Consider the following 27,858-nt stretch of genomic DNA (forward strand, 5'->3'; position numbering starts at 1 on the left):
ATATCTTCACTCGTTCCTCGGTATAGAAAGCACGGATAGGTAGGCACAGAAATGCACAGAACAAATGTATGGAAATATGGGTATGCTTATAATTTTTGTTAATTTAAACCAGCAGTTATCAAACAGTACTTCGCGGAGCACTTGGTACTCTGCAAAGCTATCGCAAGTGCCCCCTCATGAAAAACTACTTTGGAATGTTTTTTTTTCTATTTTTTTAATATTTTTTTTCGACTCTCAACGCGATTTTTTTTATTGAATTTCACTAGGCATATAGATATAGCAAATGTGCCTTGTTCTCTCTGTGTCTGTTTCGTGTAATTGCGATACGCAACCGAAAAAAAACTGGCCCAAGTTGTTAACGTAAACGAAATATGTACTTGTTTTCGTCGTTAACTTTGAACATGTAATTTGCAGAATTTGTTGGATAGTTTTCAATAATATTTTCCAAAAGAGTATCATAGAAGAAATGGCTTGGGTGGAACAGCGTTTGTCGATACAGAAGTGTAAAGATAGCGAAAATATATTAGGTTGGGGAAAAAATATTCCATTATTTTCTCGGTAGCTGGCTGTGGTGATTGATATCTCTCGTAATATCGATCATACAATATCAAGTTGAGGCTCATTCTAAAAGGTGACATTTCACATAAAAAAATCTTTTGTTGTTTTTTGTTTGTTCTATTCAGTTGTGAGTTACAGGGTGTTAACAATGGAGGTGAACAAAGAGAAAACTCGGTACATTTTACACTTTTTCTTTTATAACGGCGAAAATGTAAGCCAGTACCTCAAGATGTCTCCTTCGCTGTGGGTGGAGCTGGCAGTATGAAAAAATCATCAATTTGCTTGACTGTGCTGCTGCTGCGAATCAACAGCGTTGGATCATTTGGATTTGTTGTAGGCGTAATAAACGTAAGAATTAAGGAAAAATTGTGCAATTGAATTGTTTTTCTGTAGTTTTTTCTCCATCGCCATCCGAAGTTAGCCCATTTCTTTAATGCATACGCAATGTCCTGGAAAAAAGGTAATGAAGATGGTCGAGTTTCGAGCGACATAGCATGCGCTGCCATAACTATTTCGCAAATAGTGACGTTAGTCGTTGTGTTTATCTTTGATTGCCCACCACATCCATGTAAAAATGCTATTTTCAGGAAGTAATTTATCAATTAAAAACGTACATTTTTGTAGAGCTCCCGCTGAATATGAGGCTAATGTGATAGCGTGGAGTAAACATTTGTGAAATCACGTCGAAAAATACGAATAAAAGTGATACTTCCATGTGCCACTTTCACTCCCCCACGTTCATAGAAATAAACGAAGTTTCATTATTTTACCGTTATGAAGTTGATGTTTCGAAGGCTCTTAGTGTCGGTGTGTATGCTGTGAGATAATAATCGCCAATTAATCAAAATTTCACCGAAAATGTTACGGCTTTCGAGAACTAAGCATACGACTGCTCTCTGGACCTTTTTACCACATGAAAAATCGAAACAATGCTCAAAGATGACAATATAATTGTCATCTGTTAAAAAACAACCAGTTAAATTATTTCATGAGAATTTTGACTCAAATTATCATGCAACCGTGAGTATTTTCAATATTGTTTTGTTTCTTCCATATACATTCCATATTGAATGCAAATTATTTCGGCACGATATTTTGCTTGCCAATACAGATACACTTTGCCTACTGCTCTACCTCTATATGTACCTCATTGATACATACGTTAACACTAAATCGTTGAAAAATAAATTGGCATTTTCAAGCATTACATTCGGTAATTTGAAGGAAATTGTAGAATTCGAATCGCAGTTTTTTCAGACGTAAACAAAATATAGACCACCGAAAAATCACAACTAAGTACCGATACGTTGAAAAAAATAATACAGATCAGGTTTAATTGCATAAACACGTGTTAAAAGTTATACGACTAAATGAGACTCGCTAAAATATGGCTTTTATGCACGATATTCAACGAAAGTCCTGCTATTCACTTCGGCAAATATGTAAACTGTTAACAAATGTGGACTGTTTCAACCTAGCGATTGACTCGAAACGACCAGAATTGGCCAAAAGAAGAGGTGTTGTGTTCCATGAGGACAATGCAAGGCCACACAACTTTAAGAGCTTGATTGGGATGTTTTAATGCATCCACCATATAGATTACCACCTTTTTCTTGCGTTGCAAAACTTCCAGAGTGATAAAAAATTGGGATCAAGAGAATATTGTAAAAATCTATTGCTGGAGTTTTTCGCCAATAAGGACCAAGACTTCTATGAGAGAGCTATTATGAAGCTACCTTTAAAATGGCAACAAATTTTATAACAAAACGGTGCATATTTGACCCAAATCGGACAATCCAAAGCATATTGAAAATGTTTTGAATTTAACCCAAAAATAATGAATTACTTTTTCCCCAACCTAATATTTTCATTGATTTGAATAAGCGAGTGCTCCGTCAAATATTTTGGCTATAAAAAGTGCTATGCCGAGATAAAGATCAGAGAGCCCCTGATTCAAAACATTTACGAATTAGAGAATCGTAATGAATAACATACCAATTCTTGGAAAATTTATAATACGATTGGCATGCAAATCATCAACATCCGATTGAAACAAAAATAGTTATTGATGCTCAAACTATTTCATAAAAACGTGACACGTTTTCTGATTTGACACCCTTACTGAAAAATATAGTCCTTCATCAAAACTAGTTGATTCAAGTAAAATACAGGTGACTAAATTTCTAAAAACTTTTAAAATTTTCACGATACTGCGTTGGAGTATATTGAAAACTGAAAGGCTAGAATAGGAGAAACTTAACAGCAGTACAATAAACTACATTCCTGAATTGCCAGATATAACAAAGTAGCATCAGTTGAAAAAACCTTCTGTTCATATAGATTACAGGAATTATAATTAATGAGATAAAAACAAATTATCCGTACCAGTTGCAAATCGTTGTGCGCAAATATTTTCAGGAATGAAAAACAAATTTTTAGAATATGAGTAATTAGTGAAGCTTGCTGACTTACTTACTATACACCGCATCAGTTGAAAAGATTTTTGTACGATGATCAATATTCGGACATTCAGGTAACGACTTAATGTTAAAACCGTAAACGCTTTAAAGGTCACATTCCAGATCACAGTTCTATTTGACAATTTTGATCTGGAATGTGACAAATTTTATGATTTTACAAAAATTATAATCTCCTTCGCAACGTGTGTTAAGCATCCAAATACTCCCTCATAGTGGAGAACAAAGCAGGCACGTCTAAGAATGTTTGAATGATTGGTTTAATTCATTCAATAAAATACTTCAAAAAATATTGTGTTATTTTGTATTTTTTTTTGGTCTTATGTGCCCCATTTTCACTCCTGAACTATTTGTTCAGCCTACCCATCTAGTCTCGCCAAAAATCGTTTGATTCTAATCTATTGATGCATATTGTACGCAGCTCGTTTTATAATACCTACAGTGACTCAAATCCGTAATCGTACCCCACCATGCAGATCTCTTTCCCTTCTTTTGAAAATCGAAAACAAACTTTCGGAACATTCTATTCAGATATAATTATAGTGTCATATGAGAGTTAAAAGTTTTGCTATCTGTTTTCAGAATAATGGTTTTTATATCTCTTGAAATGGCAAATGTGTGTGCTAATGTATGAAAATTGACTCAAACTCATAATCGTACGCTGGTTGAAATCTCAACTCGATTTCGAAAGGGTTGGCCAATTTCCGAATTCCATCAGTCATTCCATCAGAATTCAAGCTGCCCTTCCTAGGCACATTACAAACTTTTTGTTTGCTCAATTTGGGATTTCTCGATGGTGTAATGGATCAGAATGTAAATATGAAGGAAAATATGAAGCAAAGTATCAACTAAATGTGATGGAATCGCGGGTTCAAGATATTCAAGATATGCCAAGACAATGACCCAGAGCTCAAGACATATAAAGTTCGTACAATTGCTCAAAAGTTATTGATATTCCTCCACAATCTTTCAACATCAATCCCAGTAGAAAACTAAGGGAGATATCTGTGTAGGAAATTCAGAAACCATTAAATTTCTGGAAATTATTGTTTTTAAAACCACTTAATGAAAAAATTGATGAATATTCCTTCCGAATACACCAAAAATCTCGTAGATAAGGCTAAAACAGCTAAAGATAGTTGCAATGAATAAGGGATACCATACTAATGATGGAGTTAGGAAATAGGCCAACGCCTTCGAAATCGAGTTTCAATCAGCGTACGATTATGAGTTTGAGTCAATTTTCATACATTAGCACATACATTTGCCATTTTTAGAGAAATAAAAACCATTATACTGAAAACAGATAGCAAACCTTTTAACTCTCATATGACACTATGATTTTATCTAAATCTAATGTTCTGAAAGCTTGTTTTCGATTTTCAAAAGAAGGGAAAAGAGATCTGCATGGTGGGGTACGATTACGGATTTGAGTCACTGTATAATCGAAGTTTTGTTGGATTCTTCTTATTAGTTTTCCACTATCGAATAAGAGTATAAAATCAATTAGACACCCACAGGAAGTTTCCTCCGTTGAATTGGTCACAAAATTTGGTTCCACGTGAATAATTGTGATGACACAAAGACGGCAGAGCGTATATATTTCTGATTCACGTCAATATCAAGTACTGAAACAATCTCAGAAACAGGAGAAAATAATTTACTGCATCTTCGCGCTTCTGCGAAAGTTTGTTGCCTATTGCAAAACCATGTTGTGTAAGGGAAATCAACGCACGCTAACTGCACTCTTTTGTTCATCATCGCCACCGTTTTTTTTTTGTTGCATTTGCTGCAGCGATTGGACTGAAAGCGATAACATGTATCTATTTGTTTTTGATTTATTGTTTGTTGTTCTTCAGTCTGTTTACGTTTTTTCAATGGCGAACAGTTTTGTTTGTGTTTCATTGTGATATCACAAATGCACTCTTTTAGGTCGGATATCTCCATTTCCGGAGTGACTAAATATTAATATTCTCTCCAAATGACACAAATAGTTACCAGAGTTTGTAAAAAAACCTTGCAATCTATGTAACAAAAAAAGGAAAGTCATACTTGTGAAGCCATTCGGCGATTGCTTCAAATGTGAGACAATTCGTTGCGTTGCAGTCGAGTTTCAACACTCGTAGCGCAAGTGTGCGTTTGAAAAGAATTGGCTTACGATGGCTGTTTTCAGCGCGTCTTAGTAGTAACGGTGTTGTACGTTTATTACGTGACCTTGGAGCAGACTTCGTTTTTTTTATATACATGAACACATCATGAGACCGATCCTAACGAGGTTACTGAATAGATTAACCACATTGTACATTTGACGAGTGGGAAACATTCTTTAGAAGAAAAATTTAACAGGTTCTGTACATGGTATTATCAAAAGTTATATTGCGAGCACTTTCTGTTACAGTCGTCAGTCGCAACAGAGCATATAAAACAAGCGGACAATTCCCTTTCTCAACTGTGCGCACTTTTTGTTTTCAATAATCTGCATCTATGATGAACAACATCCCAGGGCAGAGCATAATTGGCATAAGCAAACACAGTAAAAGCTGAGAAAATGTTTGAACGTAGCTATCCATCACAATGCTTTTCATTACACTGTATTCGATTTTCCAATAATTATATCTAGGTTAGCAGAGCATATCCTCTCCTCCAGTTACCAGAGCGATCAAACGATATGATTGCTGTTTTTATTACATTGCTTCATAAACTTTTCAATCGACTTTCGAATTGAGGGATTTCAACGATAGCGTGATAGGAATCTTAAAATCACCACTGCGTTGCAATCGACAAGTGTCGCCCTGAGATGTTTCCATGGTCTGTGGACACTTTATAATGTTTATAAGAACTATGTTGAATTGAATTTATGTTGGTGATAGGAGACGTGGGAGAAAATTTCTATCGTTTTTTCACCTTGAATGTTTTTCAATGTACTATTGAGTCATCTTTACAATTTAATACTGTTTCAAGCATAGTAACCGTTGACAAATTAATGTCAAAAGGCAAAACAAATGTTTGTGTTTCACGAACCTACGTTGAGCAGAGTGGTTACAGTGTACAGCAATGAATCTACCTCCGTGAAATTTATTTAATCAATCGAACAAAGTTAACATTGTGGCCTGAATATTTTGATTCTAAATAAACGATGACAAGTAGAATGAGGTGCAATACCTAGAAAGCATCAGAGTGGCTTTAAAAAAGATTATTTTCGAATAATACGAGATGTTCGAAATAAAGAACAAGTTCATAAGATGATTCTAAATCCGGACAAATCAAAACTTTTAGGACTACTGCTCAAGCACAAAAAAGTGACAAATCTTTGAGCAAAAATAAATCCAATCCAGTGCTTCAATCCATTTATAATAACTTATTTGCATTGTTCTAAGAAAATTATAAAATGACGCGACAAAATTTAGGACCATTTCCTCGTTTCGGCTATTCCTAGTGTTGTTCCGACCGATTTTTGAAGAAAATTGATTATTTCTCGGTGTTATTTTGTGTTTTTCGGATCCTGGTAAGTATTTATCATGTAAACAAGAAGTATGTAAGGTTTTCATTTTCGAATTCTAGTTGCAGTCAACGAAAAATGAGTCGCGCGCATAATTGCACGGAAACATAGCGGATGGTTTTCCGCAAAATGTTCAAGGCAGGCAGCAGTCAACGCGAAATCGCAAAGTACTTGGGACGATCCAGAACCTTCGTGTTTTATGTCCTCCACGACCGCAAAAAATTCGAAACGACTGGACGCCCAAGGAAAACGACCGCGAAGGATGACTCTGCCATAAAGCGTGCCTCCAAGAAAGATTCCTTCGCAGCCTCGAAAAAATCCGGGACGAACTGAACTTGTCCGTGAGTTCCCGAGCAGTTCAGCGACGTCTGGTGGAGCAGGGGCTAGGCGGTAAAAGCCCCTGGAAGGCCGAAGCATCTGAAGGCGCGGCTGAAGTTCGCGAAAGACCACTTCGATTGGATCGTTCCGGAGAAGGAAAAACGGTGGAAAAATATACTGTAGTCGGATGAGACGAAGGTAAATTCCATCGGAAAAACGTGGGTCCATCGCCCAATAGACTGTGCTTACATGACATTCAAGCATAGAGGAGGGAACATTATGGTATGGGGGTGCTTCTCCTAGTACGTGGTTGGTCCCCTGTACTTGATGGATAAGATCATAAACTAGTACCTCCACACCCAAATCCTAAGGGATGTTATGCTGCCACACGCCGAGTGGGAGATGCCCCTGAAATGACAGTTCATGCAGGATAAGGATCCGAAGCACACCACCAAGACCGTCAAAAAGTGGTTCCAGGATAACAAAGTCGACATAATGGAGTGGCCAGCGCAGTCACCGGATCTGAACCCTATAGAGAACCTTTGGGAGATCGTGAAAAGGTACACCGGTACACAGAGAAGTTGGTGAATAAGCAGCAACTGTGGGATAGGATTCAAGCCTGTCGGTACGCCATCCCAGTCACTGATGGAATCCATGCCAAACCGGGTGCGTGAAGCAATGCGTAACAAAGTTTACACGACCAAGTACTAACCCTAAAAGCTTTTCACGGTATGAGTTTTCTTGTTTTTTTACCATGAATTTTAAAACCGGTCTTAATTTTTGTCGCATCATTTTAGTTGTTAAGTATGCTTAGAACAACTTTTTCAATGAATTGCGATTGTTTTAACTACATATGTTATAAATTACTTTGAACAATGTATAAAAAGTGAAAAGAAAAGTCTACAGGAAGGCAGTTATCGATCTCAAGTGGTTCTTATCGAACTAAATATATAATGAAAAATGTACCGACTTGCTGCAAACTTAGGTTTGTCATGACGGAATCTGAATTACGGAGCTGAGCTTTACGGATGCTAATCTGAATTGTATGAATGCTGCGAAAACTGATACTGTCAAACTAGAAAGGCGGGAGAGACGTGACGGTGAACCTGTTGCCAGCAAAGTAGATCTTGGCTGGATCACGGGTACACGAAAATCAACAAATCAACTCATCTGCCCCGGGTGCGAAAGTTTCGCTGGACGCCACTAACTTGAGTCATATACCACAATAGTTCAAAATAATGGACGCAGTGGTTCACACCCAACAAGGAAAAAAAAATACTTGAGACATCTGGGATGCTGCTGCCTTTTTAAAATTAGTTTTTTATTCCTCTTCTCTAAGCACATTGAATGTTTACGATGGGTTCCTAAAGTCCCGCACACTGCAGATTTTTTATCGGCCGATAATTTGGCCGAGTTGAGGTGCTACCATCCCAACTGAATCGGTGTAATGTGCGCATACACAGTGCATTCAAAAAGTTCCGGGACTATTTTTTAAAAACAAAGAAAAAACGAGATAAATTAAAAAGATTAGATATTAGTTTTCTACATATAGGCCTGATTAAAAAACCGACCACACTATCGGTCGACAGAAATTTTTGGCTGATTCTTTACCTACATTTACCTACATTTTTGGAACAATTTCGGAAGTGAAAATTGAACTGGTGGCCTTCAGTGTGAGAGATACGGATGTTACCACTACGCCAGATCGCCTCCAACAAAACGCTCTCTGTCTCATCACTGAGCGATTGTTTTCAAATATTTTTTTTTCGATCCTTTGAACGTTGTATCAAGCAAAACCGTTATGTGTGGCATCAGCATTGGGAGACACTACAAACTGCTTGCTAGTTGGAGCGAGACTGAGTATTAGAAATAGTCAATTGTTTATTTATACCCAATAAGTTATGAACGGGTCAATCTGCAACATCTCTTCTCTCCACAGTGTCCATACGAACGAGCGCTGCATTTGAATTTCGAGTAGTGGTATAGAAAAATTATACCTCAGGACTCCACTCTTTCCTTGGTGTAGAAAGCACAAAAATGCACTGAACAAATGTATGACAAAATGGACATGCTTCCAATTTTCGTTAATTTCAACAATTTATAGATTGAGGATGTGTAATGTTTTACTTATCATACAATTCTCACAGAATTTCCTATTCGATTGGTATTCGAATCACCGAAAAAAATTACAAACTTTAAATCTATTTCATGAAAACGTGACATGTTGTGAATTGGCTTCCTTACTGAAGGACGTAGTATTGACGTAGGACTAGTAGATTCAGGTGGAAAACAGGAGGCTAAAGGGCCTGGCCGGGTAGAGGAGTAAAAAGTGCCCCCAGTTTATTTGAACCCCTATGTGGATTGACGTAGGATCTATAGTGAAAAACGTACTTTTTCGTTTATTTCACGCCATCCTCAAAAGCTTCGAGATAAAAATTCGAAAAAAAAATACTGAATGTGCATCTTACTACGGTGTATCAAGAAAAATTATCAAAAATTCAAATACTAAAAAAAAAGTTGAAATTTTGAAAATTTTTTTTTTGGGATTTAGAGATTCATTACCACTCTAATTCAAATTTAAATGTGTTCCTACGGCTTTTCTAGATATTTGTGATTTTTTTCAGTTTTTTATTCAGTGTTGCGCGGTACAAAAATTTTTTTTTTATATTTCCAAAAGGTCTGGCTGGGTAAGGAAGTAAAAAGTGCCCACAAACCAAATCACCAGCTGTATTGAAAATATTGTATAGAATCATAGAATCTATGGTGAAAAAAGCACATTCTCGTTTTTTTCACGCCATTCTATACAAAATATTTGGTAAACAAAAATCTGGAAAAAATACTGAAAGTATATCTTACTAAGGTGTATCGATAAATATCTTCAAAAATTTTTTCATCAAAAAATGTAATTATAAAAAACATTTAAATATGCAGTACAAAAAAATTAAATATATTTTCAGGCATTTCAAAATTTTGAAAAAAATATAACTTTGAGACCCGCTTCTGTTCTATTGTTTTATTTAAATGCGTTCGTATGTGTCTTTTTCTACATGTGGTTCACTTTTTTCCTGAATGTTTTAAGAGCATTGCGAGACACAAACATAATATTCTTCATCGTCTGCATTATTATTTTTATTTTCTTGAAATCGATTATTTTATTGTATTCGTGGTTTTCAATTGTAAGATTAAAATAAAAAAATTATAATAATTTGGATGTTTTTAAGTGTTTTTCTCATTAATCCGAATAATCTTCCCACAAGGATTTTTCCTCACAGAGCTCTATCGTACTGCTGACTCCTATGAATTTGGTAAACCAACTAAATCCGATGTAAAGATAATCTCATATATTTCAATAAATATCAGAGCAGTACTGGGTTCTACATTCAAAATAAACTGAAAATGCCCAAAGGCCAACAATTTTTTTTTTCGCGCGATCCTCTTAACCGTTTGAATACAGGGGGCTCCTCTTTTTGTATGCGAAATGAGCGGGGAGTGCGATAGCGCTATTCTTGTTCTATGATATTATTTTTGACTTAGCACCTCTTTACGTACGATTTCGTCTTTCGGGGACATTTTTTGAAGAGGACTTCACGCGCTTTGTGCCGTAGTTTTGAAGAAAAATGTTTAAATATTATTTTTCATTATTTAAAAAAAATAATTTATGTATAGATAAGGGAGTTTATGTTAGTAAATATTATAAACCTCACTTTTTATGTCTTTTTCCTATTAATACAACTTTTGTGACATAATCAGTTATCTAAGCTCTTTAGAATTTTTTTTAAATATACCCAATCTCATCCGCATTTTTGGCATATGCTAACAAAATTTGCTCCGCACTCAAACGGTTAAAATTTCAAGAACAAATTACGCTACATGTGGAAAAAACAACACATACGAATGCATAAATAAAAATTAGAGCAAAAGTGGGTCTCAAAGTAATATTTCTTTCAAAATTTCGAAATGCCTGAAAATATATATATATATTTTTTTTTGTACCGCGGAAAACACTCTAAAAATTCTGAAAAAAAACACATATTCCTAAAATAGACCTAGGAAGAAATTTGAATACAAACTAGAGTAGTACTGAATCTCAGAATAAAAAAAATTAAAACTTAATTTAAAATAAAAATAAAAATTAATTAAATTTTTTTTAAATATTTGATTTTTTGATGAAGAAATTGTTTGAAAATATTGACCGATACACCTTAGTAATATATACTTTCTGTATTTTTTTCCATATTTTTGTCTCAAAGCTATTGAGAATGGCATGAAAAAAGACGAAAAGGAGCATTTTTTACCATAGATCCTATGGTGTACCATATAAGGGCACAAATATATGGTACTACTGCCAAAATGTTTTATTTAGTACTCTATACAATATATTCAATACAGCTGTTGATTTGGTTTGAGGGCACTTTTTACTCCCTTACCCAGCCAGACCCTTTGGAAATATAAAAAAAACATTTTTTTGTACCACGCAACATGGAAAAAAACTGAAAAAATCACACATATCTAGAAAAGCCGTAGGAACACATTTAAATATGAATTAGAGTAGTACTGAATCTCTAAATCCCATTTTTTTTTTCAAAATTTAAATTTTTTTTTAGTACTTCAATTTTTGATAATTTTTTTCCAATAATTTTTATTGCTACACCGTAGTAGGATGCATATTCAGTATTTTTTTCAAATATTTATCTCGAAGCTTTTGAGGATGGCGTGAAATAATCGAAAAAGTACGTTTTTCACTATAGATCCTACGTCAAACCACATAGGGGTTCAAATAAACCGCCAAAATTTCTTATTCTATACAATATTTGCCATACAGCTGGTGATTTGGTTTGGGAGCACTTTTAACTCCCTTACCCGCCCAGGCCCTTTATCAAAAATGTGGAAAACCTGTACATCGAAAAATGGAAGGCTACACCCAAAGTTAATTTTTAGCACATTTTCTGGCATCCCGATTTATTACATTAAATGAGCTGAAAGATAACATAAAATGTTCTACTCCCCAATACATGTATATCATTTGTATAATATACTAGCTAACCCGGCAAACTTCGTCCCGCCCATTTACTTGATTAATTCTCGAGTAATGCAGAAATTTGTGTTTTATTTGTATGGCAGCCACCCCTAAGAGAGGGGGGAGGGGTATCTAACCACCATAGAAACATTCATTGCACCCTAAAATTTCCATATGCCTAATTTGGTTTAATTTGCTTGATTAATTCTCGGGTAATGCAAAAATTTGTGTTTCATTTGTACGGCAGCCCCCTCTAAGAGAGGGGGAAGGAGTATCTTAACATCATAGAAACATTTATTGCATCCTAAAACCTCCACATGCCAAATTTGGTTTCATTTGCTTGATTAATTCTCGAGTAATGCAGAAATTTGTGTTTCATTTGTATGGCAGCCCCCCCTTTGAGTGGGGGAAGGACTGTCTAACCATCATAGAAACATTTATTGCACCCTAAAACTTTCACATGCCAACTTTGGTTTCGTTTGATTGATTAATTTCCGAGTAATGCAAAAAATTGTGTTTCATTTGTATGGCAGCCCCCTCTACGAGAGGGGGAAGGAGTATCTTATCACCATAGAAACATTTATTGCATCCTAAAACCTCCACATGCCAAATTTGGTTTCATTTGCTTGATTAATTCTCGAGTAATGCAGAAATTTGTGTTTCATTTGTATGGCAGCCCCCCCCTTTGAGTGGGGGAAGGACTGTCTAACCATCATAGAAACATTAATTGCACCCTAAAACTTTCACATGCCAACTTTGGTTTCGTTTGATTGGTTAATTTCCGAGTAATGCAGAAATTTGTGTTTCATTTGTATGGCAGCCCCCCCCCCCCCTTAGAGAGGGGGGAGGGGTCTCAAAATATCATGAAAACCTTCCCCGGCCCCAAAAACCCCTACATACCAATTTTCATGTCGATCGGTTCAGTAGTTTCCGAGTCTATAAGAATCAGACAGACAGACAGACATCACTCCATTTTTATATATATAGATAGATATGCTAGAGCCAATATGAGGGAGCGAAACAGGAGACACATTAAAATGAAAGCTTTTCGTATAGTTTGCCAGCAGGCCTTGGTACGATCATCATTGACGTCGTATGGACTTTTTTTTGCACAATCCCAAATGAAAAGAGAAAAGAAAACAGAAAGAGATGTCTGCTCGCATACATACAAACCATTTTTAAGCTTCAAAATAGCTCATTATTTGCGCATTTGACTCTCATGACCAGGAAATGGAAATGAAAATGGTACAGTTTAAAATACACGTCGAATTGATATGATTTCATCATAGGATTGTTCAGTCATAGTAGACCAAGTACACAAAAAAAAACAAAGTCGATCAAGAGAGTTTTATGACTGGCTTAAAACTCTGTTGATTGACTTTGATTTTTTTTTGTAATAATATAATTCCACGACCTTGTTGAAAAGTAACTAACAGCTGTAGAAAAACTACTGGGGAGAATGACTGAAAACTATTAAAACTTTTAAACTTTGAGTTCGATTTACTCGAAATAATAAATGAGTGGCTTAGAAAGAAAGGGGTGTAAGTGATTTGATCGATTTCTCTACATCGACTCTCTCTCTTTTGGTCATAACTTAGCTGCAAATAAATTCCCAGCTGTATTCAACAATGTGGAAGATAGGTCAGAACCTCATCTATCGGATACTATAGCAAACTTAAATTGGAACGTTTTTGCAGTTGTGTTATTAACTAAAGAAAATGTTGATGAAGAGAAATCGAGCAAATCATTCACACCCCTTGCATTCTAAGCCCCTCAAATATGTTACATAGTTTGGTCTGGCTGAACACTGACCCTATTAAAGTCAATCCCGGAATCGCCAGAGATTCAAATTGGCATTAGTAAAAAAAATACTTTCTATTCATTTAAATTACAGGAATTATAATTAATGAGATAAAATTGTGGAACATACGCTCTGATAATGGTCAAACATAAAAAAAATAATCTTGTTCCAAAAATCATAATTTCATTCGCAATCAGTCGTAAAGTTATCTAAATCTTGTTCTTCTTTGTAGAGACTAAAGCAGGTACATCTAAGGATGTTTGATTAACTGGTTTTATTCCCGGTTAATTTCACTGACTAAAATTGTTAAAAAAAACTTTTGTTCGGTTTTTGGGTTTACGTGTCCCGTTTTTATTCCTGAACTATTTGGCCAGCCTAGTTAGATGGCAAAATCCCTCAATGACATGTACAATTATAATATCATTGCGAGATAAACATTAGAACAACAAATCGCACACTCATAATTGCAACGATCCATTCTGGCGGAAAATTGTCATACCATGAACTGCTAGTTCAGGGGCGGATAGAAGCAACGAACAACTTTTTTTTTCGACAGCCATAACCTGTTCTGTTTCTGACGCTTCACTGTGCTGTTTAATTTGTCCCATGGAACGGACAACGCATTTACAGAATCATGCACTATAAACCCTGAGCCGGACGGTATGTCAAACCCCAGACGTTATGTCAATGACGTCAAACAGAAAAAAAGGTTCACTTGCCTTTACGATGCCTTCTTCTGATTTATATTCGACCAATGGGAAACAAAAAATATTTTAATTGAATCCTTGAGAATAGCTTCAAATGATGAGAAGTGCGTGTATTCCTAATAGTTTCAAGCCACCAATGTATGGCCTTATATGCATGCTACGGCGAACGCTTGTTTGGCGCTTGGTTTACGTTGTGCGAATGATGCCTAGAGATGCGATTCCACTGAGGCAATACTAAATTGCATTATTCAAGTATTGTCATTGTTGTTGTTTCCATTTGGTGTCAAAAGTATATTGATGTAGTTATGAGATGTGCAATAATGGTACTGGTGCAACAAGAATATAATCGAACATAGCAAAGTCTATGTCAATTGCGAAAAAAAGCCACCGGAATAGCGTTCGAGGTGAATTTTCAATGCATTAACATGAAACAAATTTCATTTCATTCGATCAGCTAGTGTATTATTCTGCGAGGACAAGAATGAATCATCAATCAATTATCGTTTACTAATTCTACAACAACAAAAAATTCAGGGCGATCGAATTATTCTACTAAACCGTTATTTCTAAAATTTCACATTAATTATTCTATAATTAATATCCGAAGTTATAAACAAGTAACTTAAATAAAATAACAGCGTAGTTCTACATCAACAATGCGGTCGTATCTTGGATACAACCTCCTATATTTTTCCATTTATCCGAATCTTCAACAGATTTTTCTGTTTCGGACAGCTCTTGGAACAGTTGTCTTCGAGATCGGATAAGTAAGACAGCCAAAGGACTACCATGAAGAGTGTTAAGAGAGCTGATCTGCATTTTCGAAATTGCATTCAGTCACAACGAACCAAGTGTAATGTATATTTGAATCAATTCATTTTCATTTATTGAAATTTTATTTTGTCAAAAACAACAAAAGTGAGTCAATATACACTCGACAAAAAAAATAGAGGAACAGAGTGCAAAGTCGGAAATTCTGATTTTTGACATGATGTACCTTGGTGAAAAATCAACGCATATTGATGGGATGTACATAATTTTGATGCTACAACTTTCAGGTATTAGAATATTTTACGTACATGTTTTAACTTGGTGTATGTATGTATGTAGGTGTAGTGGGCAACAATATCGGGAAGAAATGAAAAATCTATTTTTCTCAAATTATTTTTCAATGATTTTCTGGCCCAACACAATGTTTTTGCTAATCAATTCAACAGCAAACCCAATTAACCATATCAATCAGCTTTCATTTGGTTCCTAGAACGTTCCTGTAGAAACAACTTATACAGAGATATTTCAGTTTGAATAAAAAATTACTCTTTCGTCTCTGATGATGCCCATCGCACCGCAAATCGAAAGGCAATTCCATTCTTTGTTTTTGAGAGGCTTTAAACTTTGCAGTTCATTCGCCTCTATCGAAAGGCAGTTTTGAAAACTCCGATAAATTTTGCACAAGAATAATTTGTGTCTTATATTTTTGGTAAGGGCAAAAACCTTTTTTAATTGAGTCCGCCCTGTAATTTGAAAAACCGAATTGTACTTTCTTCTGATTCTTCTAAAGTAATAGAAAAAAATTTCCTAGTATTATACCGATTAAGTAATAGGAGGACCGGTAAGTTTCTTCGTTTTATTTTCAAAAATCAATGCTTTATTCTGCAAAAATGATTACGAATTTATTCAAAGTATTGCTCATCGATAGTCACAACTTTTTCCCATCTTTCTGGCAATTCACGGATCCCTTTGGGGAAATAATCGGCCGGTTTGACGGCTAACCACGAATCGATCCAATTTTTGACTTCATCAAAATTAGAGAAGTGCTGGTCAACCAGGCCATGCTGCATCGATCGAAAAAGGTGGTAATCGGATGGAGCAATGTTTGGAGAATACATGCGGCCGAGCATTGCCGTGCTGCAAAATAACTTTATCGTGTCTTTGCTCGTATTGGGGCGTTTTTTTTTCAGTGCACGTCTCAAACGCATCAATTGTCGTCGGTAGAGATCCCCCGTAACTATTTCATTCGGTTTTAGCAGTTCATAGTAAACCACACCCAGCTGGTGTCACCAAATAGACAGCCTAACCATCTGGCCGTGAATATTCCGAGCGGCCGTCGATGTTGATGCATGGCCGGGGTATCCATACGTTGCCCATGTCTGACACGTTCGCTCAGTAGGAGCATGGTCACCATAAACTTCCACCAAAATGCGATGACTTTCGGCAGCTTTTTTCTTCATATTGAAGTAATGAGATAACACTCCCCGCAACAACACTTTCGTTGGTATGAAATTCGACATATTCGAAGATGCAAAAAACTATGTTGTTTACGCTTCAACTTTTTGACATATACTGAAAAAGACGCACAATGACAGTAGCTTTCCAACGAATGTTTGGAAATGTGATTCACTGGAAGAATAATCCAGTTACGCCATCTGTTGTAAAACCACAGAAACTTACAGGTACACCTCAACCTACACAGGTAATATACTGTAACCATTTATGAAATAAAAAAAACAATCCTCTCGCATTAAAGCAGATGATACAGCTGTCAATGATAAGTGTATTATCTAATTCCTAAAGAATAGTTGCTTTACGATTTGTGTTGCCAAACAAATAGATCAAGATTGCTTCCTTGAAATGAAAAAAAAAACAGAACCATACTGCGTGCACCAATGAAAAACCACGCTCCTGACGGAACCGGATTTGTCCGCATTTCCTCCGGTATATCTCTGGCGATTTATTCAACACGTGGCTTGACTATTTTTTCGCATAATGTCCATTCAACGGCTGAATATCCTTTGATGCTGACCGTCGAGGGCCATTCGTCGCATATAAAAAAAATGTTAGTGTCCAAAAAGGCCCATAACAATCTTGTAATCATATTAGTGTTGTCATTTCACGGCAGAAATAAGTCGATACGAACAGATGGGCACTGCGGTTGGACTGTGGCCATATGATTACACTGTTTTCTACAAGGGTTCATTTGCTCCATCGCCTGTAACCGATCAACAGGAGTCGAAGCCAAAGCTGTTAACACAACATTTGATTCAAAATTTTTGCAATCAAATATCGTTATCATTTGCAACATTCATTCGCTATCCAACTCTTGACGAGTGAAGTTCAGTGTCGGTATTGTGCGTTGCAACTTTTGCTATTGTGCTATTGGTACGAGTGAATCGTGTACGAGTGAAGGTCATTGCTGTCCGCTTTCGACCTGACCTTTTGTTAAGTGGAACGAAGGAACAAAGGAACCAGCGCTCTTGCAGCGAGCCGGATTGCGGCTGTTGAACTGATTCGGCATAACGGGATCGACATCGCGTGACTGTCGCAAACGGGATTCATCACCACGTGGCTCCGTAAGCTATTCTTGCGCTATTGTGTTGTTTCCGTAGCGCGTAGCCTCTGTCTCTCCCTGATTAGGGCAGTAGAGCGCATTATTGGAACAACTTTTATATTAAGGTACACATATTTATTATTAATATTATTATTCAATTCATTTGTTCATTGTTTAATATTATTAACAATTATTATCATTTTTTTTTTTGCTATTTTTTTTTTAGATTATTGTTAAAATCAATAATAAATTAAAAATAAGACAGAAATCTTTGTAAAATGGAGTATAGTGGAGGATCTCCAGAGATGGAGATCTTCGATAATGAATCTCATACAAAATCTGGGAAAAAACATAAACGAGTCCCTCATAAGGAAGGTAATTCTTCTGGGGACGAATCCGCTCATCCTACCAAGCCCCCCTCTAAGAAAATTGCAAGCCTCCCTTCTCAACCCACTGTTACTTCCACTCCCCCTCTCCCATAATCGATTTCGCTTCCCCCTTCTAATGCTTCCGATCCAACCCAATCCTCGTCCTCGTCCTCATCCTCATCCTCGTCCTCGTCCTCGTCCTCGTCTTCCCCCTCTGTTGTCTCCGCTCCACGTGTCAGAGTTTATCCAGAAGATGCACCTGGATCTGGCCCGTGGGATGTTTTCCTCCGGCCAAAACCGAAAGGAAAAAACCTTAACGTGATTCAGATCATGAAAGATCTGGCCAGATACACTTCTGTATCTGAAATTCGCAGGGTTAGACCGAACAAATTGCGAGTTGTCGTGAATGACCGGAAACACGCAAACGAGATTGTTGCTGATCAACATTTCACTCTCGAATATCGAACATTTATACCCTCCCATAACGTAGAAATTGAGGGGGTGATAACTGAAACGGATCTGACGAGCGAACAATTAAAAGCAGAAGGAAAAGGCAAGTTCAAGAAGCTCCCCTCAATGGAAGTGAAAATCTTGGACTGTCGCCAACTCGGGAAACTTTCCCATGATGGGGACCAAACTAAATTTACACCGTCCGACTCGTTTCGAGTCACCTTTGCTGGTGCCGCCCTCCCTGACTACGTTATGGTGGACAAATTGAGACTACCTGTGCGACTCTTCGTGCCAAAGCCCATGACTTGCAACAAATGCAAGTCAGTTGGTCACACTTCGGATTATTGTGCCAACAAGGAGCGCTGTGCCACTTGCGGAGAGCAACATGAGGGGAAATCCTGCAGTGCGACTGAGCATAAATGTCCATATTGCGGGGGATCCCCACACGAGCTCTCAGTTTGTGAAACTTACAAGAGTCGCTGGGAGAAACAGAAGCGCTCTTTAAAGGAACGCTCGAAGCGCACATTTGCGGAAATTTTAAAGGGCGCTTCTCCACTGACCCAACAACAAGAACAACCAATCTCAACACACAATACCTTTTCTACGTTGCCAGTTGATGAAATGGAAGCGGACACAGCTAGTGGGGGCACACCGTTTATTTTCAAAGGGAATCCCCGGCGCAAAAATGTGACCACTCCCAAAGTTCAAGAACAAGTCCCCACGGTTATATCCTCTGTTAGCTTGCCTAAAAAATCGAGTGCAGCGGACAAGCAAAACCAGGTTCCTCCTGGCTTCCGTGGGAATATTTCATCTTCGAACGACCCAGCACTCGAGGGGACATCAAAAACCCCAACTGTCCCTATTTTTCCGTCCAGTTCAACTTCCCAATCGGGATTTATAAAGTTGCCTGACCTTTTGGATCAAATCTTCAAGTGTTTTAATGTTTCCGACTCCATCAGTACCATTGTCATCTCAATGCTTCCAGTATTAAAGACAATTTTGCAACAATTGATGCAAACATGGCCCCTCCTTGCAATGATTATCTCTCTTGATGTCTAATTCAAATAGAGGGGTCGGAGATATCACTGTTTTACAGTGGAATTGTCGTAGTCTTATCCCTAAATTGGATACATTCAAATTTTTAATTCATAACTTCAATTGTGATGTTTTTGCTCTGTCCGAAACTTGGCTTTCTTCGCGAGATGATATCTCTTTCCACGATTTTAATATTATACGCTTGGACCGTAATGATAGATACGGAGGGGTGCTTTTGGGGATCAATAAGTGCCACTCATTTTTTAGAATTGACCTTCCACCTATTGGAGGGATCGAAGCTGTTGCTTGTCATGCATCATGCATCAGAGGCAAAGACCTCTGTATTGTCAGCTTGTATTGGCCTCCGAGAGCTGCGGTTAGCCGCAAACAACTTGATGACATGTGCTCACTCCTCCCTGAGCCACGATTGATCTTGGGAGACTTCAACTCTCACGGAACTGCCTGGGGGGAACACTACGACGACAATCGTTCATTGTTGATATATGACCTTTGTAACAGCTTCAATATGACCGGAAACAACACGTGTACCTAAACCTCCTGCTAACCCAAGTGCTCTTGACCTCTCGCTTTGCTCGAATTCACTATCGTTAGATTGCAAGTGGAATGTAATCCAGAACCCCAACGGTAGTGATCACTTGCCAATCAAAATTTCCATCACCATTGGGTCGAATTCTTCTGAATCTATAAACATGGCATATGACCTCACAAGACACATTGACTGGAAAAAATATGCGGACGCGATTGCTCTAGCCATCAATTCCAGAGATGGTTTACCTCCATTGGAGGAGTATAACTTCCTTTCTCGTTTGATCTATGACAGCGCGGTTCGCGCTCAAACGAAACCCATCCCAGGTTCCACCATTTCCCGAAGGCCTCCCAATCTATGGTGGGATAGCCAATGTTCCAAGCTTTATGTAGAAAATTCGAATGCATTTAAAGCTTTTCGGGAACGTGGAACCCCTGAAAATTTTCAAACGTATTTAGCCCTTGAAGATCAATTTAAAAACTTAATCAAAGGGAAAAAACGTGCTTATTGGCGAAATTTCGTGGGAGGTTTGTCACGAGAAACGTCAATGAAAAAATTATGGAAAGTGGCTCGAAACATGAGAAATCGCTCTTCAACGAATGAAAGCGAAGAATATTCACATCGATGGATTTTTAATTTTGCACGGAAGGTTTGTCCTGATTCCGCTCCTGTGCAAAAAATTGTTCGAGATATACCACAAGGTAGGTGCGATCTTGATTCCGAGTTTTCGATGGTAGAATTCTCTCTTGCTCTGCTTTCATGTAACAATTCTGCTCCGGGATCGGATAGAATTAAGTTCAACTTGCTGAAAAATCTCCCTGATGTGGCGAAACATCGCTTATTGAATTTATTCAATCGGTTTCTGGAGAATAATATTGTTCCAGATGATTGGAGACAAATACGAGTTATAGCTATTCAAAAACCCGGAAAACCCGCGTCCGACTTCAATTCGTACCGCCCAATAGCAATGCTGTCTTGTATACGGAAATTGTTGGAGAAAATGATCTTGTTTCGCCTTGATCGATGGGTTGAAACGAATGGCCTACTCTCAGATCCACAATATGGGTTCCGCAGGGGCAAGGGGACGAATGATTGTCTTGCGTTGCTTTCTTCAGAAATTCAAATGGCTTACGCCGAAAAAAAACAAATGGCTTCAGTATTCTTGGACATAAAGGGGGCCTTCGATTCTGTTTCAATAGAGGTTTTGTCGGACAAATTACACTCTCGGAGTCTGCCGCCTCTATTGAATAATATGTTATATAACTTGCTTTGTGAGAAACATTTGAACTTTTCTCACGGAGATTCGGCAGTAAGTCGGGTCTCTTACATGGGCCTCCCCCAGGGCTCATGTTTAAGCCCCCTTTTGTACAACTTCTATGTAAGCGACATCGACAATTGCCTTACACAAAATTGCAGCCTAAGACAACTTGCAGATGATGGAGTGGTGTCTGTCGTAGGATCAAACGAATCCGACCTGCAAGGACCCTTACAAGATACTTTGAACAATTTTTCAACCTGGGCCATTGGGCTAGGGATCGAATTCTCCACGGAGAAAACAGAGATGGTGGTTTTTTCTAGGAAGCATAGACCAGCAAAACCAAAGCTTCAACTTTTGGGTAAACCGATCACTCATGCTATGTCATTCAAGTATCTTGGGGTCTGGTTCGACTCCAAATGTACTTGGGGGCCCATATTAGGTATCTGAGTAAAAAATGCCAACAAAGAATAAACTTTCTCCGTACAATTACCGGCACCTGGTGGGGAGCCCACCCAGAAGATCTTATAATGTTGTATCGAACAACTATTCTCTCAGTGATGGAGTATGGCAGTTTCTGTTTTCAATCAGCTGCCAAAACACACCTCATTAAACTCGAGCGAATTCAGTATCTTTGTCTCCGTATCGCGTTGGGATGTATGCCCTCAACGCATACCATGAGTCTCGAGGTTTTGGCAGGCCTACTCCCACTAAAAGATCGCTTCAAATTATTATCTCTTCGGTTCTTCATCCGGTGTAAGGTCATGAACCCATTGGTGATCGGAAATTTTGAGCAGCTGATCGAGCTAAATTTTCACTCCGGATTCATGAGTTCATATCATGAATTCATCTCCATGCAGGTTGATCCTTCTTCGTATATTCCCAACCGTGTTTGTTTCCCTGACTACATCAATTCCTCTGTGCATTTTGATCTGTCCATGAAGCAAGATATCCATGGATATTCAGATTACCAACGATCGAGGATCGCTCCAACGATCTTCGATGAAAAGTATGGGGGTATCAATTGTGATAATATGTACTTTACTGATGGGTCCACTATAAACGAGTCCACAGGATTTGGAGTGTTCAACGAATTTTTTAGCACCTCACACAGTCTTCAGAATCCTTGCTCAGTGTATATTGTTGAATTGGCAGCAATTCATTGGGCGCTGGACAGCGTCGCCTCACGACCTGTTCTGCCGTAATCTCGCAAAGTGACGCAAGCGCCAAAATTGACATTTTACTTTTTTTGTTATAGATTGATAAAGAATACCAGATCCTTTCAAACAACAGCTAAAATATACAGAAATGTGAAAAAATAATCCCATAAAAGCTGGAGAACGGATTGGCGCAAGCGCCATTTCCACTGTGATGCGGCGTAAGCGCCATTTACCCTATGATGTGATGTAATTTGTGATGCGAAGTGATTTTTTGATCAGTTCTGATAGCACAGGATGAATGAGCAGGGACGGCAAATTTCACATCTTCTGTAATGGACGTTTAGCATAATGAGAGTCATGTGCTTTTAATTTCTCTTTCGGATGGATTGAAGCTGAGTGTTGATTGAAGGCTAAATGTCGGAATTGGTAAACAGCTGCACTCTTCTAAATACTCCATCTAAGAGCATCTTGTAACAAAACTCAAAACACCCTCGCATAAACTATATCAGCTTTACATCGAATGATTTCAGATTGATTATCTAATGTTTTCAATGTTTTCAATTGCATTTTGGATTGGAAAAAATTGGTGTTGTCCATAATTGTTACAATCGGGTTCTCAACTACGTTAGCCTGCTCGACGCATGCTTCAAAGTCGGAAAATGCGTAGAACTTTACTCCCTGATGCTTTCTCATGCTTCCGCTCAACGGCGGCATTTTTGAGAAAATAATTGGAAACAGATTCTCGCACACTTTGATGGATGAACGCCAATCGATTGTGGAAACAACGATTAAAATTTGCTGTTTCCACAATAAACTGGCGTTGGTAACATAGCTTAAATAAAACTGCATTTTAAAAAAAATCAAGCCGATGGCAATGTTTTTGCATCAACAGTACACATTTTGTACAGATCAGATTTTCGTAATGTACGCGTATGCTGATCATACATGCAATTTTACAAAAAGTCTCGTACTGAAAATTCTTCCCTCTGGCGCTTGCGTCACTTTGCGAAATTACGGCAGTGTTGAACACTATTACATTGTAACGGATAGTCTTAGCTCTTTCGAAGCTATCCGTTCAGTGAGGCCGGAAAAGCACTCGCCGTACTTCCTTGAGAGAATACGAGAAATTTTGAGTGCTTTATCCAGACGCTGTTATGTCATTACCTTTATCTGGGTCCCTTCACATTGCTCCATTCCGGGTAATGAGAGGGCTGACTCATTAGCAAAGGTAGGTGCAATTGAAGGCGATATTTATCAGCGTCAAATCGCCTTCAATGAATTTTATTCTTTAGTCCGCAAAAATACCATCGCTAACTGGCAACGCAAGTGGAATGAAGATGAATTGGGCCGGTGGTTTCACTCGATTATCCCTAAGGTTAGCCTCAAACCGTGGTTCAAAAGTCTAGACTTGAGTCGGGACTTTATCCGCACCTTCTCCCGACTCATGTCCAATCACTGTTCGTTAGATGCACTACTCTTTCGTTTCAATCTTGCCAGCAGCAATCTCTGCGTTTGTGGCCAAGGTTATCACGACATCGAGCACATTGTTTGGTCGTGCGAGGTGTATCTGGTCGCCAGATCGAATTTAGAAAACTCCCTTCGGGCCCGAGGAAGACAGCCCAATGTGCCGGTGAGAGATGTGTTGGCTCGGTTAGACCTCGATTACATGTCCCATATATATGTTTTCCTTAAAGCTATAGATCTTCGTGTGTGATTGTCCCTACATCCTTATACCCTCCTTTCCTTCCTTTGCGGGTAATTCGTCCCCTTGCTATAAATAGTAGAATAAGTTGAAATGTAAATACACTATAGATATACGAATAGATTTATGAAATGAGTGTTCATCAACATTGTTACAATTTCCTTATATCCCATCCTTCTCCTAAAAATATGTCACCCTCCTAAACTCGAGTACACCGCGAGTAATCGGTTTTCCACCTTACTAACCATAGATGTAAGAAAATTGTTTATATATATATATAGTTTTAAAATTATATTTAAGAATTCGGCTCCTTTAAATTTAAGTAACTGAGCCTGTAAAAATAAACGAATTAATAAAAAAAAAAAATTTGCAACATTCCCCCCTCTTGAAGTGTCCACATGGTACATGAATAGCCCCTTAGTATTTTGAATTTATTGTAACAAGTTTTCATTTTGTTTTTTGTCATTTCACCTGAAAATATCGATTTTTAAATTCCATCAAAATTCGAGTTATTCTCAATTAACGGATTTTGAAGGAACAGTTCAAGAAAGGTTCTGTAACAATTTGAAGTAAAAAAACATGGGAGTTCTTGAAAATGTTTAGAGTGTTGGTTTTACACATAATTCCCCTACTCTGGTCAAAAATTTATTCCATGTGAATTCCCTGGCAACATTCACAGGTAACAGTTACGCAACGGAACCGGCAGCAGGATTTTTAGTTACGTCATTCGCTCGTAATCGACGTAGCGGCTTAAGTAAACAAATTTGAGAATTTTCATTCCAGTGCCAAAAACAGTACACTTTTTAACCCAACATTTTGCCCAAAAACAAGTTACCCTCCGTTGGCGTGGACGTTATGTTACGGGCCCAATATGAAATGCTGGCAACATTAGCGTTACGTAGATATTCTTTCCCGTTCCGTTGAATGGAAATGGCACTCAACATTATCACTGTTTAAAACAATCAATACATTTTCGTGCGACCATGTTTTCTCCACAAACATGAGCGCAGTCACATGAATCAAGGCGCCGTACAGTGCTAATGCAAGTGAACAATTGCACGAACAGCATTGCTTTGTTCTGCTGCTAAGCTGAGGTATGGGATTTCTACTCGAAGCAGCATAAATTATGGTGGACTAGTAGTTGTCTGGGGTACGAAGGCGTCTCGAACAATTGCCGCTCTGATATTTTCGGCCATGGAATTTAAATCAGTGTGTCGTAAAATTAGTAGTATCGATGCTTCGGAATTTCGCATTCGCTAGAAAGAATCTACTTTTGGAAAAAAAAATCTTATTCTACAATCAAAACGATATTCATTATAATCACACCCAAGTCTCTTTAGGCGCTCGAAGTTCGTTACTTATCTACGAATTGAAATTACACACGAGCAATGTGTTGCGGCATTGGTACCTGTTAACACCAATGATCTCTCGTTGCACGCAACACAGCCCCGAGAGAAGCTGCTGGAGAATTTAACCACAATACACAGTTGAAGCGCTGTCGTTATGCATTTCAGAGGTGCTTGCCTTGCCTTTAAAACAAGACACAAATACACAAAGCTGAAGGCCGAACGCAGTGACGTTGGAAATGAGGTACTCTGGATATTTTGTTTTTGTTTATGATGCGTCAAAAGTGCGTCAAAAGCAAGCGTAATGTATCTGGGTCCTCCTATATATATTTACTTAACTTGCGAATAACAAATTAACATATTGAATTATTAAACCAACTAAGACTTGTGTTGAGAGTGATCACTCAACTATTTCTCATTTCTGATGATTTGGTGTAGATGATATTTAGTATTATCAGCAAGGGCGTTGAGAGCAGCGATGATGACATGTAGTGTAGTAAATTATTGCGAATTAATTTGCAGAGGTCGTTGAGTTTACATCAAACCTGAGGTAACATCTTCAATATCAAAACATCGAACACTTTTTAACTATTTGATTGAACGAATACTGGAAATGCCACATATGCCGGATGTGTCTATAGCTGGACAATAGTTGTTAGTATCAAGCATCCATGGACGTTATTTACTGTAAATGTGAATAACCGATCTTCATTCTCACTAAGATGAAAACCAAAAGCTCTACGAATGGGACGTATATAAGGTTCTTTTGCCTTGCCGCTAGTGATGATTCATGGTCATGAATTGTTGTTTGGCATTGCGTTGTATACAGGAAATCTAAAAACGTCATGTAATGTTACACAACAACGAATTCATTCAAAGCTTCCTCTGTTGAAAATCTCAGAATACATATAAGTCACCACATTATCAGAATACAAGGTAAGTCACCATATTTTATTTATTTTTTCATCGCACTATTAACTTTTTTTTTAAACTCCACTGGCCTTCGATGTTTATGTTTGTGTTAGTCGCCAACCACGTTTGCATTTCATTCGCAATATGCTGAAGGAAAATCTTGCGACACATCTATCCGTTTATATTTCTTCGCCGTGATTACTGAGCTCATTAACATCATACAATTGTTACACTATGAATCAATCAGATATATGAATTCTTTATGTACACATGACACCTTAATGAAACATCAAAAAAAAATCTCCATACTCAAAACTCTCCGATTGGATTGCAACACTACTTCGTCTTTACGCGAAGAAGGGGGGACAAATTACGTCTGTTTCAACTTCCCCAAAGACTATGCAATGCATAAACCACCACGACGACGAAGACGAAGTAACCGATACCGAGATTTGTTTCGCGCACACCTTAACGCTACAACGTTCACTTTAAAACTAGCTGAAGCGGACATTATGTGAGTGCTTTGAGGCAACGCGAATCAATCCGTAGTAGACGCAGACGCAGATATATTCGTGTATATTTGCGACTGTGGTGCTTTCGTGTTATTACGACGATCGTCTTTGACTTCGTGGATCAGCTTTTATAGATACCACTTTGCTCAATGTATATATAGGCCCACTTGATCATTTTTCAGTCAAGGTTGTATCCGAGCGAGGTCCGCTCGGGGTCGATTCAATTAAACATGTTTTCGTGAAGAACAATTAGCGCCACATCCATTTGCCAGCTTAATGAAAACGAGGCTAAGTATTTAGCGAAGGCTGTTCTAGTGAAAGTTTCATAGAATCATTCAACAGTTTACCGCTTGTACATGGGTGGAACCAATAAGTCCATTTTTGATCCGCGCTTGAAATAAACTAAAAGGATTATACTGTTTGGAACAATCCACCTATTATTGCGGTGAAGTTGGGAATCTTCTTCGTCCAACATTTCTCTCTATACAAAAAAAAATAGGAGGTTGTGTCCAAGATACGACCGCATTGTTGACGTAGAACTACGCTGTTATTTTATATAAGTCACTTGTTCATAACTTCGGATATTAATTATAGAATAATTAATGTGAAATTTTGGAAATAACGGTTTAATAGAATAATTTGATCGCCCTGAATTTGTTGTTGTTGTAGAATTAGTAAACGATAATTGATTGATGATTCATTCTTGTCCTCGCAGAATAATACACTAGCTGATCGAATGAAATGAAATTTGTTTCATGTTAATGCATTGAAAATTTACCTCGAACGCTATTCCGGTGGCTTTTTTCGCAATTGACATGGACTCTGCTATATTCGATTATATTCTTGTTGCACCAGCACCATTATTC

General features: G+C 37.8%; 1 protein-coding gene across 5 annotated transcripts in view; it reads right to left on the reverse strand.

Annotated features, from left to right (window-relative positions):
• The window catches only part of LOC129771477 (scavenger receptor class B member 1), a 132,128-nt gene that overhangs the window by 44,825 nt on the left and 59,445 nt on the right, over positions 1–27,858 (reverse strand). For 2 of the 5 annotated variants that reach the window (XM_055775157.1, XM_055775156.1), the window contains exon 1: positions 26,790–26,983. The exons of the other annotated variants lie outside the window; for them this stretch is intronic. The gene's annotated coding sequence lies outside the window, so the exon portion shown is untranslated. Of the gene's footprint in view, positions 1–26,789; positions 26,984–27,858 lie in introns of those variants that run through there. 5 annotated transcript variants of the gene reach the window in all.

Source organism: Toxorhynchites rutilus, chromosome 2 (genome assembly GCF_029784135.1).
Source record: "Toxorhynchites rutilus septentrionalis strain SRP chromosome 2, ASM2978413v1, whole genome shotgun sequence".
NCBI classification, from domain to species: Eukaryota; Metazoa; Arthropoda; class Insecta; order Diptera; family Culicidae; genus Toxorhynchites; species Toxorhynchites rutilus.